The following is a 15,064-nucleotide window of genomic DNA, read 5'->3' as shown; positions in this document are numbered from 1 at the left end:
TCTGGATAAGATCTCTGGATATCTCTTTCTTATCTCTTATCCCATGAGTTTTACTTTTTTTTTCCCGATTCTCCTCCCCATCCCACTTGGAGGTCAGAGGAGTGAGCAAGCAGCTGCATGGTACTTAGTTGCTGGCTGTGTTAAACTACAACAAGTAAAGGTAAAGATTGGCTATAGACTCCATATTCTGATTTGGAGTTTGTGATACCATACCTGAACTATTTATATTTTGTTATGTATAATTTTCTTTATTCTCAAACACCAGGCATGCATGCTTGACACACAAATGACAAAAAAGAATTATGTTTCTCACTTTACTATGCATACATATATGTATGCACACAGGCACATAAACACACACATTATATTTGTATTCTAATTCCTTCCCTTTATAAGCATTTAAAAAGCTTCAGTTTTGAAAGGAAAAAGAAATCAAAATTGTTTTGTGCAGAACATATATCTGTCCTACTCCAGTCCAGCCAAAAACCCCACATCCAACAGCCTAACAATGCTGTCAAGTTTATAACTGAATTCAAAGTCTTCTCTATTTCCCTAAGAACGAGAAGAAACTGCTCATACAACAGCCATGTAATGGATTGTTTGCTGTTTCTGTTCTGGTTCAGCTACTGTTAACAGCATTAGTACACTGGTTCTGCTTCTGGGAGGAGCTGCAATTCACATTAAAAATTGTATTATTTCACATATAATTTCAATGGCACTGTGGGCAGTAATCTCAAAGACATTCCTTTTATGGGATGTCTATACTTTGACCCTAAAAGAAGAAAGACTCTAAGAGCAGATTTAAAGTCATAGTCTGTGTTTCTACCAACAGTAAAATGGCTTCCAGTATAGCTATGAAGACTGAACCTGCTTCAGGCTCAGAATAAGCTCCCTGGTTAGGAAGTAGCCATTGTTTCAACACAACATTATCTCTCCATGTTAATTTATTTAATTATGATGATTTATAGTTGATATTGCTTTTGTCTCACCTTGATGGTTGCAAAGACATTATTCACTATCAGACACTGTGCCTTTTGTCCAATTTTCTAAGTGTCACTACTAAGAGAAACTATGCAAAACATTTTAATTAATACTGAACACAATCACAGTGAAGAGAAAAATGTTCATTGCACTGCTTCCGAAAAAAAAAGTTATAATAAATGAACCCCTTCATGTTCCCATTTGTAGTATACCAGTGAACTGTAGAGGTTATTCAAAAAGGGTGATTTCCATTTTTATCATTTAGAAAGTATCTAATTTTATAACATTTTATTTTCTAGGTTTTATGATCTAAGTGCATAATTTATGCTTATTTTGTTCTGTAAATTCCATACTTCCAGAAGAAAAGGTGAAGGGAAACTATAGAGAAGGAGCATGAGAGAAAATATTGAAAGCTACTCATGCTATGAATTTTCTAATTATGGTACTAATAAAGGATTATTCAAATGCTGACATTGTGACAGAGAGATCTTCTGATCTTCCTTATCATCATTTTCAGTTCACCTGCTACAGCTTTCACATAAAGTTTCTGCTAGCACTGTTTATTTTGGTCAGATTATTTTATCTAGGCATTTGTTTGCTGGATTTTGCTAGTAATTTATCTGACAGCTCTGGCATTTATGACTCTATACCAGGGGAAGTACTTCAGCGTAAGTTTCCCACTATACCAGTGCGACATTACCTTTGTGATATGACTTTTTATGTTTAGTTCTTTTATCCAAACCTATGCTTCTTACTAGAAAATCATCAGAGCTATAACTTGAAATGACCCAAATTTATTGTATAAATACCCAGAGAGGAAAAACCTTGAACTAGAAGTGCTGCAGCCAGTAATCAGAAGATAAGATTTTTCTTCAGTGTCAAGAGTTTTCATTTTTATTCTCTTCACATTCTTAGAGTGGAATTATAAAGACTATTGCTACCTTGCAGCTTTCTCAAAAACCTTTATGTGAAATTTCAAAATCTGCAGATGTAATCATGATTGTTATTGCCATTGTTTGTTACACCTATGAGAAGATGTATCTAAACCTAGTGTATCAACCCTGCAAATTAGTGCACCAGCTAAAGGTATGTGTTCTTCCTCCCTCTTTTTTTTGGTCTTTTCCCAACTCCATCTTAGAAACAAAGCTTAAGGGAGGGTCTATTTTGAAAGGATATTTGTAACTAAACTCAGATTTCTTAAAATCATATTTTAAATTTTCAGAGAAATTTTAAACTGTTTTAGAGGAGGATAGCGAGGAAAGACCAAGTGAAGATTCACCCTGGATGAACTTGTAAACATTGTGCCTTCACAGTTTTTCACTGAATGCTGAACATCTATTAAACTGACTGGAACTGAGAAATGGACAAAATTTTACCCTTATCTACACCTTCTGCAATTCATGGAGATTTGAGATATGAAACTGGTCCATTTAAAAAACAAAATAAAACAAAACAAGCCCTAAGGTTAACTTTAAAAGTTAAGCAGTCTTTCCCCCTTCTCCTTTGCTTCTTCCTTCAATATTGCCAGCTTCTTTATTTATTAATTTGAAGTTCCAAGATGCTCAGCTGGTGGATGGAGCTTCTTAGTCTAGTAATGACATGATTTTTCATTTCTTCCTGTAAAGAAAATAAGTTATCCCTGAATAAATGAAAATAAATTATCTCTCTACTGCCATGTCAGTCTCCTAATACTTCTCTTCTGGATCTCTTTGACAGCGGTACCAAAGTGACATTCCTCAAAGAGCTTCGTAATTCCTTTTGGGGAATTATATACTTTCTCTACAATGCAGGTCAGTCCTTCCCAGAGTAAATCACCTCCATATACAGGGGAAATCTGCATATCCACTCACCTCTTACTCATCATAAATTTTCTCTGTGGAGTAAGACCAAGTCTCAAGCACAATTTAGACTTCTAATTTATATTTCTGTATGTTTTGATACTACAATAGGTGTATAAAACTACTTATGAAAAAAAAACATCCTCTTGCCACTGAGATACCGTAAGCTTCTTTAGATTTAAATTTAATACAGAGAAAAATATTAGGATTGTAAGGGTGAACTGAATCAGGGCAGACAATGGTACTTTAACAGAGGAATAGAGCTTGGAGTTACCAATTGAGGAGGGTGTGGTGTCTCAGCACACAGAAAGAAGGCTATTGCCTATCGAACTGAAGGGACAAAGAAAGGATACTGGTAAAAGGGCAAGAAGATCAAAGGATTGAACTTGTGACATCCCCCAGCACAGAGCTTTCCCTGTTGCCAAAGGTGAGCTGCATATGTAAATGGGTTGCATGACAACCCCCAAAGAGGTAAAGCTGTGATCATGAAACTGTTTTGTTCACATGGACCTCATCAAACAACTGATGCTCATAGGAGGACGGGTTTGTACATGCAGAACAGGGATTGCAAAGGGAAAATAATGCTGAGCTATAAATTCAGGACATACTTAATGAAGAGTCCGAGTTTACCTGGTGCAGAGATAGGCGATGGAAATGAAGGGTGGTCACTGCTAAGTATTTTACAAGAATCCTACCAAACTGGTAACAATTCTTTTTTGTTGAGAAGCAACTTAGCAAGGCTAACTCAGGGCTGTTGGTAAGCCATATAAAGTTTCACTCCCACAGTGTTAGATGCTTTAGTCATGTACTCTGAAATATATTCTAGGCTTCATATTAAAGCATGTACTTAACAGAAAAACAGTCAATCATTTTTATCGTAATAATTTGCTAAGTAAGATTAGGAATAGCCTGTTAAAGATATGATACTCACAGATATAAGGGTCTGTGTATTCACTGTGAATTGAAACACATTAAGGCAGATGAATAGTGTGGCTTTCATTTACCTAACACAAAACTGGAGCATGTATTAAACACCTCAGACTAACTGTTGAAAAATGAACTTATCAAAAGAAAGAAAGAAAAAGACTCAAATTTAAAATAGGAACATAATCTAGTAAAAAAAAATGGAGTTCATTTATTTTAAAATTTCACTAAAATATCAGTAATGGAAGATTTTCATTAACTGTATATTACAAGATAGTTTTATTAAAAAATTACACCTTTTCTCCTTTTGAATGAAAATACAGCCAGTAGTGTTCCTTGTTCATATTTCTGGCAATATGTGAAACATCTGCATGTTATTTTGGTCTAGAAAGTAGGATTCAGTAATGCAAAAATGAATGTAAGTTCAATATATTACATAATTTCACCTACATAGGATTTTTGTATGCATAAATAAAATATTCACTTCGTGAGAGAAGAAAGTACATGCTACTATATTTTGAAAAAAAATATTTGAACCTAACTTCTCAATGCAATAATTCACGCCACAGAAAAAGTATATTGTTGTCTGGCTTTTTCAGAGAGTGTCGTGGATAGAGTGACACGCTTCACTTGTAAAGAGAGAAGTAGCAATATGTTTATTCCTATAAAACAGTGACTTAACAAAGTTTGATAGTAAATGCAACAGTGGTTTAACAAGATCTGATGGCAAAGTTTACTTGATATTTACTGCATAGAGGACAGGGTCAGACAAAACTGTCAGGGATGCCCTCCCGTTGAGTCACGAGGTTCAGAAAGGACCCCCTTGCATTCTAAACTTCTCAGAGGCGAGTTTAGGTGCGGCTGGATCCAGACTTAGTCTCAGACTTGGTCAATGGTTTATGTCTAAAGGATTATATGTGCACAATCAATCCTTGATATCACTTCGCTAAGATTTCAAAGTTTCAGTGCACTTATTCCTGATTCACTTACCGAGTATCTGACACAACAAGGATTCTCTCAACCTCGAGGAGTAACCTTGCCTACTCAAGGGGGGATCCTGGTGTGCAGCCTCCTGCTGTCATGTAGGAGACCTCGACAGGCCCTGGGCTGTCCACTGTTTATGGAGTAAGATAACTGACTTATAGTCATATTTACATATCAACTATGGGTGTTAGTTCCTTCCAAATTCGTCTTGAGTAGGACATTGACCAGCACTGTGGTTGGGTGGGTGCATTGTTCAAATTAGTCCTTGGCTGTTGTGTTGTTATCTGTCTTCCCTAAAACCGCTTTGAGCCAGATGCAGCCATCAGGACCAGACACATCCATTACGATCACCACCAGTGGTTATTGATTGATCAGGATTACAGGAAATAAAGGTCCAGTTGTGGGGGTGAGGAGCACATCACCACAGAGAGTTAGTGGGGAACAGACAAGGCACAAATAGTTGAGAACAGCTACATGACAATGATTTTTTGGAAGGTTTACAGTAGTGTCCGTTTTTAGGCATTTATTGCAGTGAAGATAAACTCAACTTACACCTTTAGGGTGTCAATTGCAATACAGTTGGCCAGAATGTTCCCAGATACTTTGTTTAATAAGAACTAGGTAAAGATAAAAACAGAGGGAGGAATGAGAATGAAGTTTGAAGACTAGAGGCACAGAACATCACTGAAACACCATTCAATATTTGTTCAATTGTTATGACAAACGAGATTAAAACTGACGGTTTGCTGGCCAGTGATAGTGATATGAGGAAAAAATGTTTCAAAGAAAATATTTACCGTAACAATCAATAGCTAGAAAAAATAGTCAAGCCTAGATGAGAGGAGGAGAAAGAGGATGGTAATTAGTAATGTGTCAGAAGTGGTTACTAATGGGACAAATCTCCAAAGAGAGGAGGAAGATGGGTAATCTAGAGTAGGGTAATTAAGAGAAACCAGACTGACATACTTGTTCAGCACACACCTCCTGTTCTAGCTGAAGCAAATCAATATTTATGCGTCTGCCTAAACAACTCCCTCTCCTCCACCCAGAGCTTCTCCTCCAGAGACTCCATTAGAGATGATTAAAGGAAAAGGCAGATGCGACTATAAGAGAGGGAGAGAGAGACTGAGGAAATCCGTTTACAGCAGTCATATCTAACTTTGGCAAGAATGTAAGGAGTATCCTTTTCATATTTATAAAAAATTCTATGGGAGCAACAAGTGGTACTGAAGTAAAAGCAGCACAAATTCATTACTGCCATCTTTTGATAACAGATCCACTGATGATAATTTTCATCAACTGTCCACCAACAAAAGCCTGGTCAAAAAGAGATCAAAACAATGAAGTGATTAAGGAAAAGTATGTATACATCCAAGATGCTACCATCCATATGGAAAACAAAATCTTTTGTGGACTTGGATTGCCATCTTTTGGTGGAGGTCATAATGGACATGACATTAGCAAGGAGGAGAGGAACAGGTGCAACACACCATCCTTTTTCATTCCCTTTTCAAAGGGGAAAGCTTTAGGACAGATCATCCTTAAGTTACTCCACTGTTACATGCAATGATCACATCACTGTAATTCAGAAGTCATATCAGAAAGATACACTTTTGTTCTGAAAATGTCTTATTATTGCAATAAGCATAAAGTTTCCATTAGAAGGTAATAATGATGTTTGTTTTATACTCATGGTGTGCAGAATACTACTCTTGAGAAATATGTGGGAGAAGAGGTAAGGAAAATGCAAAGGAAACACCACTAGGCTACAAAGACTTGTACATTTCCAAACAACTATTTTGAAATGTAGAATGTTACAGTATCCTAAAAATTGTCAATTTATTAAAACAAAAAAAATACTTCCTCCAACTGGCTTCAGTTGCAATTCAACTCTATCTTAAAATACACAGTACAACATTATTTGATTCAGAAGATGATGTGTATTGGTATTTAATTAATAATTAAATATAATAATTAAGTATCTAAATTTTCCTAGAATCAGTAGTGTATTTCTTTCTAAACTTTTGAGTCATACTTTTCTGGGTTTTACTTTTCTTCTTGATTATTTCAAAAAGGCCAAAGTTCAGACCTGACTCTGACTCTATGGTAATTCAGTTTGCTTTAGAAAAGAAAGGAAAAGATGGGTGGTCTATAGTGGGTTGAACTTGAATGGCCTCCAGGTGCCCACCAAGCCACTCTATCACTCGCCTTCTCAGCAGAACAGGGGACAGAAAGGCTTGTGGGTCAAGATAAGGACAGAGAGGTCACTCAGCAATTACCATCACAGACAAAACAGAATTGACTTGGGGAAATTAGTTTAATTTATAGCCAATCAAAATCAGAGTAGGATAATGAGAAATAAACCCAAATCTTAAAACACCTTCCCCCCACTCCTCTCTTCTTCCCAGGCTCAACTTCATTCCTGAATTCCCTACCTCCTTCCCCCAAGCAGCGCAGGGGGACAGTATATGGCGGTTGTGGTCAGTTCATCACACATTGCCTCTTCTGCTCCTTCCTCCTCACACTCTCCCCTTGATCCAGCATGGGATCCCACCCATGAACTTCTCCAACGTGGGTCCTTCCTACAGGCTGCAATTCTTCACGAACTGTTGCAGCACGGGTCCTTTCCACAGAGTGCAGTCCTTCAGGAATGGACAGCTCCAGTGTGGGTCCTCCACGGAGTCACAGCCTCTTCGGTTGCATCCACCTGCTCCAGTGTGGGGTCCTCCATGGGCTGCAGGTGGATATCTGCTCCACTGGGGACCTCCACGGGCTCCAGGGGAATCTCTGCTCCAGCACCTGGAGCACCTCCTCCCCCTGCTTCTTCACTGACCTTGGTCAACTCTGCAGAGTTGTTTCTTTCACATGTTCTCACTCCTCTCTCCAGCTGCACCATTTTTTTTCACTTTCTTAAATATGTTATCCCAGAGGTGCTACCACTATCACTGATGGGCTCAGCTTTGGCCAGCAGTAGGTCCATCTTGGAGCCGGCTGGCATTGACTCTATTGGACATGAGGGAAGCTTCAGGCATCTTCTCACAGAAGCCATTCCTGCAACCCCACAGCTACCCAAACCTTGCCACAGAATCCCAATACAATCTCTAACATGTTTATCAGCAAAATATCTAGAATGATAGCAAAATATTTAATGAGAGATACAGACAAGGTCTGCATATTTATATTTTTTTCCCCACTAAACAGACTAATAATAATTAGAAAATTAGAGAATACATTAAAAATAGGATGCTTTGGAGATGCACTCTCCTTAAAAATTTATTATAAAGTGATGTCCTTAGAAGAAAATAAATAACAACTTAATAATCTAAGAGCTTTATTTTCCAGCAATTTTTATTACACCTTCTCAAGTTTATTATTCCATCTTTTCTGTAAATTAAATCATTACCTAATTCAGTATTCTTTAATCAATAGTTATTTTCTAATACAAAAGTCTCTTATGACATAGAACCTTACACAAACTGCTACTGTTATATTCACTAGCTAAACAGGTAATTTCAGGAGAAGTATTTTAAGTATGCTTTCAGGCAAATATGTTTCTGAATGTTGTGGATTAACCCCAGCCAGCAACTAAGCACCACACAGCCGCTCTACCACTCCCTCCCTCAGCTACACCGGGGAGAGAAAAATTAATTTAATTTATTACCAGTCAAGCTAGAGTAGGGTAATAAGAAATAAAACCAAATCTTAAAAATCCTTCCCCCCCACCCCTCCCTTCTTCCTGGGCACAGCTTCACTCACAAATTCTCTAACTTACCCCCTCCCCTGGCATAGGGGGACGGGGAATGGGGGTTGAGGTCAGTTCATCACACATTGTCTCTGCCGCTCCTTCCTCCTCAGGGGGAGGACTCCTCACTTGTCCCCTGCTAAAACCTTGCCACGCAAACCCAATACACTGGATAACCTGACAAGTGAACACAGTCTACTGGAGACTATATTCTTCCTTTGATGAAAACCTTAACTCACCAAAGAACACAGTAAATGGCAAAACTCCATAAACTAAATTCCACTAAATTCCTTGAAACTCCCATTAAAGTCCCTGCAGGAAAACTGCACCTCAGATGATTGTCTTGATGGTAAGGGGAAGAAAGGTGCTACTCTGCTGGTTTCAGATCTACCATTATAAAGCCTGCCCAATGTACTCTGAAGGTGTCCTAACAAGAAATCATGTATTACATCCCCAACAAAAAGAATTTGTATGGGTCTATTCATTACCTGCTAAATTAAATGACCAAATCACATAAAGTTCTTCTTGTATGCACATCTCTATGACTGGTGTTCAAACATTATAATCTGTATGGTAACACAGATGTCTTTTTCTAATTTGAGAGCTCATATTAAGCAATATTTTGCACTATGGGCAGTTTCAACAACTTCAATGCAGAGTAATGTTCTTTCCAAGATTAAGGTGGCAAAATATGGTCCTTTTTGAGTGAAAATGAGAACTTGGACCAGACTGTGGTAGCATTTTAATGTTCTGCAGAAAACTCCATTACATTGTCTTGGCTCTGTCCTACTGAACCTGGAGTGCCTGCAGTAATGAGTGCCCTTTTTTAGCATGTTTTTTTCTGCAAATTATGTAAAAGAGATCTTAAAGGATTCATTTCTACACTTTTATGTAATGTTTACAAACACAGAAATTATATGTAAAGTAATGTAAATCACTTGTTTATATGCACAGTGAAAACTACCTAAATCTCATTTTTTCAGGCAGCAGGACTAAAGAAAGTCACAAAGTGGCGGACTGGTAGCAAGCTGACCTAGAGGTTCATCACTGCAAAATAACCTATTTGACAATAGAAACAAAGATAATAAAAATAGATCTATAATCTTGGCTTTTACCCAGAACTACAGCAACAATGAAAAGGTGATTGCCCTATTCCATAGAAAGAGATTTACCATGGAAAGCATTAGATACTTCCTAAGTGCATCTTGTTCATACTCGGTACTGAATACAATGTGTCTAAAATCCTTTACCTCTCTCCTCTACTTAATTGATTGAATTAATTATACTGGAAGAAAAAAACAGAAGAAAAAACAGTGATTTTTTTTCTTTCATATCCAAAAGTTAAAGGAAAGAAATTAACAGAATACTACAGATTTCTGTGAGTTTGTCTGGGGACTGAATTCGACATTGTGTTGTTAGAACCATTTGTGACTTAAAAAACCCTCTGGCTATGAGAGGCTTTCATTTTTTGAAAACTGTTTTATATAGTTGGTCAGAAGTTTTCCTCCAGCATGTTAGTTTTTCAAGAAACTGTTTACACATCTTCCTTTATACCATGCCAGCAGCACATAGGGGACTTAAAATGAAAGTAATTTACCTGCAGGTCTATAACAGACACAAGGCAGATTATAAGCCACTACTCAAGAATCTTGAAAAATCAGGATCAGTATCCATTACCCACTGACTATTTTGCAAAGCATACATAAGATATAAGGAAACACAAGGAAAATGAGAAAAAAACCAGTCCTTCACTTGTATAGGTAAAAATCTTTGAAGTAGACACAGTAGGAAGGCAGTGTGCAGAATTTTCAAGATCGTATATAGATGGCATTTTTTCCTATTGAAACACAAACACCAGCCCTCTGGTATTGTCTGTGAACAGATTATGTACAGACGTGTTAAACTTGGACCTTGTTCCCAAGCATGTGATATACTCTTCCTTTGTTCCTGAGAACATTAGTCTGTTTGTCCGTGAGGTAATATACTTTAAATGCATTCCTGTCTTTCATATGACATTTGCCAAGAAAAACTCTGAGGCTTATTTTCCTTGTTTTCCTCCTACCCCCAAACCTCAAAGCATGCTGCTATCTGGGGCAAATGTATATTCACATGTAAGCATCAGCAAGATTTCCCCAATTTAATTTACTTGCCTGCATAAATAATTTTGATTTTATTCCAAATTCTGATTTTCTCTGTTTCAGAAAAAGGTTGGCAAATGCAAAATATTCCATTAGTAGGATAGAAGAGATATAGGGCCCATAACTTTGTGCATGAACATACCACTGACTTGTAGGTTTGCAAAAAACTTATTTTACCATGAAATACAAAAGTAGATTAATCTAGAAATTGTGTGTTAGTAGAGTCCTTCATTTTCTTTACTGAAACATCAAGTATTGTAACCCACTGCCTACATTATTATTTATTTGGATTGCTCCTGAAGTTTCAAAAATCGAGTTTCTTTGATGGTATTTGTCTTTCTTTACTAAGATCTTACTTTCGGAATGGAAGCAGTTAATAAATAGCTGGTCATTGCCCAAGCACACATAAAGAGTAATATACTGGCAAAACATAACATCATAGTTTAAGTCACAAAAATGTTGATGCTAAATAGTACTTGACACTATTTTAATGGTCAGAGTTAATTGCCAGCCACATGTTTGAAGAGGGAGAATAATGGAAATCTTGTTGAGCTGTTGAATTAAGGTAGATCAGTTCATAAAATCAGCCAGCATTCCAGTATGGGATGGGCATCTTGCAAGGAGTTAACACGTTCTTAGTGCTTTGTAGCCTAAATTACTTTTAGAAAGTAATATCCATATTGTACCTTGAAGGAAGGCCTAAGCAGTAAACTTTAACGGCTGCCTGAGTTGGCAATCATTTCATAGAGACAAGACACTGCACGAGAAATTGCTCTATAAATAAGATCCCTTACAGAAGAATTAAAATGAAATTCATATTATTGATGTTCACTAGGAGTCATAAAAAACACAAGACAGCAGGAAGTGGCACTTGTTTCAAATCACTGTCAGAAGCACCTGAAGGACACCCTCAAAGTCAGTTTGATCCATGATGACAAATATGTTGGTCAAGCTTTCTGTGCAACTGTAATGCATTTGGAAACCTTGAGGAAATACATCTGGCAAAAGGAAATAGGACAGATATGAGATATCCCTACAGCAAAGCCTTTCCTATACCCATTAATCCAGAAATGTGCCCTACCTTACTGAGCAAAGTCTCTCTAAATTCTTCCCTGTCTTCTCCTCAACTCTGTTTATGGGGCTTGGGATCTCGCCTGTCCTCATGTCCTTCATATAAGCTCTCTGAAGAGTGACCATCTTCTCATGGTTTGAAGGGAGATCAGCAATCATGCTGTCTGAATGAGACGTACGATCCCCACTGCCAAAGCATACATTTTGCTAGTAGCGTCAAGAAAGAAACTGGTTGCACTGGATCTCTGACTGCTGTGGCTGGATGCTAATATTCTGTGAGTATTTACACAAAGCTGTCGGTACTGGAAAACTGTCACGTGAAAGTTTAAAGGTTTAACCTGTAAGTCTGATGGGGACAATGGCTGCACGTAGGTGGAGGTGGGAGGGAAAGAGATTGAAAAGCATATACCACCTGTTTGAACGAAGGCATCTATATATCAGAGAACAGGCAGAGATAAATAGAAAAGAAATCAAATTGCTGGAACAGATGTCAGAAGCTTAAAGAATCCAAACCAGAAAGCAAGAAATTATATATCATTACCTAAGCTGAATTGGATTACTGGAGCCCTTCCATGAAAAGTCATGATTTGACCTCTATAATTTAGTCTTTTCTTCAGACACCACAAACTATGAGCAAAATATGTTGAACTACTACAGCATATGGCACTTTGTGAGTGGGGGTGATATTCTGCAGTTAGCAGTGACATTGATGGCACTGCATAGCAACAGGAACCTGCAAATGTTTGAATTTTGTTTAAAATAAAACTTATTTCTATTTGCTGCTTTTTTGAAAATTATTTTCTGTCTATGAAAAGCAACAGAGTAATGTCACCAGGGCTATGAATCTGCTATTATGGCACACAACGGATATGCCCCTGTCAGCTGCCATAGCTGTGAACTTTAACCACATTCCTTAGGGGTGATAGGATAGCAACCAAATCACTTCAGTACTTTGATACTGAAGAGTATGTTGGGAATTGTACTCAGAATACCATACCTGATAAAAGAGACTACAACAATTTGATCAGAAGTAATTTCTGTCTATTCTCCTATTTGCTGATTGTTAGAGAAAATAACAGCTAGTCAAAATAGCTCAAACAATTTAAATATGTCTGCAAAAAGTGGCTCATTAAGATGTTTAATTAAAAATTATGTTTTCACTTGATGTTTTCCAATATCTAAAAATGTACTGTAAGCACATTTATGATTTATGTTCTTTGTTATGTTTTGGTTGGTTTGTTTTTTTTAAAACCATGTGTAGTTCTGGGAAACGGGGAAATTTTTTTTGTAAATAACATTGTATGGTTTTGAACATTGTAATAACTGATATTTACTGACCATATTTCTTGATACTAGATTTTTTTTTTTTTTTGGTCCTTTTCCCTTCAAGTGCTTCATTTGAATTCAGACTCCTTAAGTGCTATGAAACCCTGCACATGAACTTTTGCTCACAGAGCACACAGAGCATGGATTTCAGCATCATATGTCCTCCCTATAGTGCAGGTCCTGTTCCTGAATTTAGCAGGTATAGAGAAAAGCAGTGAGTAGCCAAATAAATGCTAACATCTTACTCAATTATAAATTGTAGTGTATGGAATTTAAACATACCTTTTAAAGTTTTGTTAAATTAGGACCTAAAAAACCGTAGTCTTACTAATAAGGCTTCTAATGAAAGCATCAATTAGTGTTAACTTCAGCAATGTAGTCCTTGAAAACTTTTTAACTCACACACTCGTAGGATGCCAGCCAGCCAGCAGCCAGCAATAACTTTCAGTTTCTTTTGCCCTGTAGCCTGATTCTGCACCCTCACATATACTACCAGCAATGTGCTTAACTGTTGTGCATTAAACAGTCTCCAATCAATAGGCTGGATTTGAACTGACAGCTATGCTATATATTTCTCCATTAGCTGAGGCTGATTTTAACAGATACATGTACAAGCAAAGGAAGCTAAAAACATCGAACTCTGCAATTTTATGCACCATTGAAACACAAACAATTATTATTTACCTTAGGCTTTCTAATTTTGGAATTAAATTTGTCATTTTACAACTACATTTCCCTCACTGCTGACACACTGAGAAGTGATAGTATTTAAGACTCAAACAAATAACTTAATGATTCGGGGCAAAATCAGTGATTTGTATTGAAAGAGCCAAGCTCATTCATGTTCTGAACATTCTTGCAAAAGCATTTAATTTCTTCAGAAGAAACTTTGACATGAATGACAGAGAGTAGTTAGGATCAAGTATAGATCTCATCATCACGCTTCATTACTTTAAGGATAGTAAGTACTGTATGAGGTTTCCAAAGTTGGTTTATTTTGGACATTAGTCATAACCATGCTCTTTTCAATAGCACAATTAAATAGACCATTAGTCATTTTATAGGGTATTTATTCACCAGCCAAGAGGAAATTGTTATTCTGCTCTGAGATGAGCTGGGTAATTCCTGACAGATAAAATCAGAAACCTTCTTCAGAGATGTGTGCATATCCAGATGCCCACCTTCAATTAATTCCAGCAGCAAGGTTTATTACCCTGTCCTTATAAAGTGCTTAAGTACCTACACAATAAAGTTCCTTTCAGCTCTGTAGCAAATTAGTTGCTAGATCGCAGAACTTGCCTCTCAGAAAAGGCAGTACAAAAGCTAAGGTCAATTAAGTTTGATTTGGCCTAGCTTACAGGTTCACTTTTAGATCGGCTAAAATGACACCAAATCACAAACCCAATTCTGATCTCTTTAAAGTATGGTTCGAAAGATGCCTGGCATCCTTGTAGAGAGGTAAAATACTCAAGGTCCTTCTTTGGCCAAGGCAAGCCCAGATGTCTCTTTGAAAGGTCACAGCAGATTGCAAAAACTTTAAGCAACAGACTTTATATGCAATATCAATTCATACAGGTAGTCTGTACATCTGTACTAGGTTTGTGTGGCAAGGTTTTGGTAGTGGGGGGGCTACAGAGGTGGCCTCTGTAAGAAGCTTCTAGAAGCTTCCCCTATGTCCAACAGAGCCAATGCCTGCCAGCTCCAAGACGGACCTGCTACTGGCCAACACCAAGCCCATCAGTGACAGTGGTAGCGCCTCTGGAAGAACATATTTAAGAAGGGAAAAAGAGTTGCTGTGGAACAGAAGCTGCAGCCAGAGAGAGGAGTGAGCATATGTGAGAGCAACAACCCTGCAGACCCCCAGGTCAGTGCAGAAGGAGGGGGAGGAGATGCTCCAGGCGCCGGAGCAGAAATTCCCCTGCAGCCCGTGGGGAAGACCCTGGTGAGGCAGGCTGTCTGCCTGCAGACCAGGGAGGTCCACGGTGGAGCAGATATCCACCTGCAGCCTGAGGAGGACCCCATACCAGAGCAGGTAGATGTGCTAAAGGAGGCTGTGACCC

The 15,064-nt window shown here is 37.8% G+C and overlaps 1 protein-coding gene across 1 annotated transcript in view; it reads left to right on the top strand.

Annotated features, from left to right (window-relative positions):
- The window catches only part of DROSHA (drosha ribonuclease III), a 1,047,543-nt gene that overhangs the window by 879,013 nt on the left and 153,466 nt on the right, over positions 1 to 15,064 (top strand). The gene's annotated exons all lie outside the window — the stretch shown is intronic.

This window comes from Accipiter gentilis, chromosome 20 (genome assembly GCF_929443795.1).
Source record: "Accipiter gentilis chromosome 20, bAccGen1.1, whole genome shotgun sequence".
NCBI classification, from domain to species: domain Eukaryota; kingdom Metazoa; phylum Chordata; class Aves; order Accipitriformes; family Accipitridae; genus Astur; species Astur gentilis.
The sequence above is the reverse complement of the archived record's forward strand: the minus strand, read 5'-3'. Positions and strand labels throughout refer to the sequence as shown.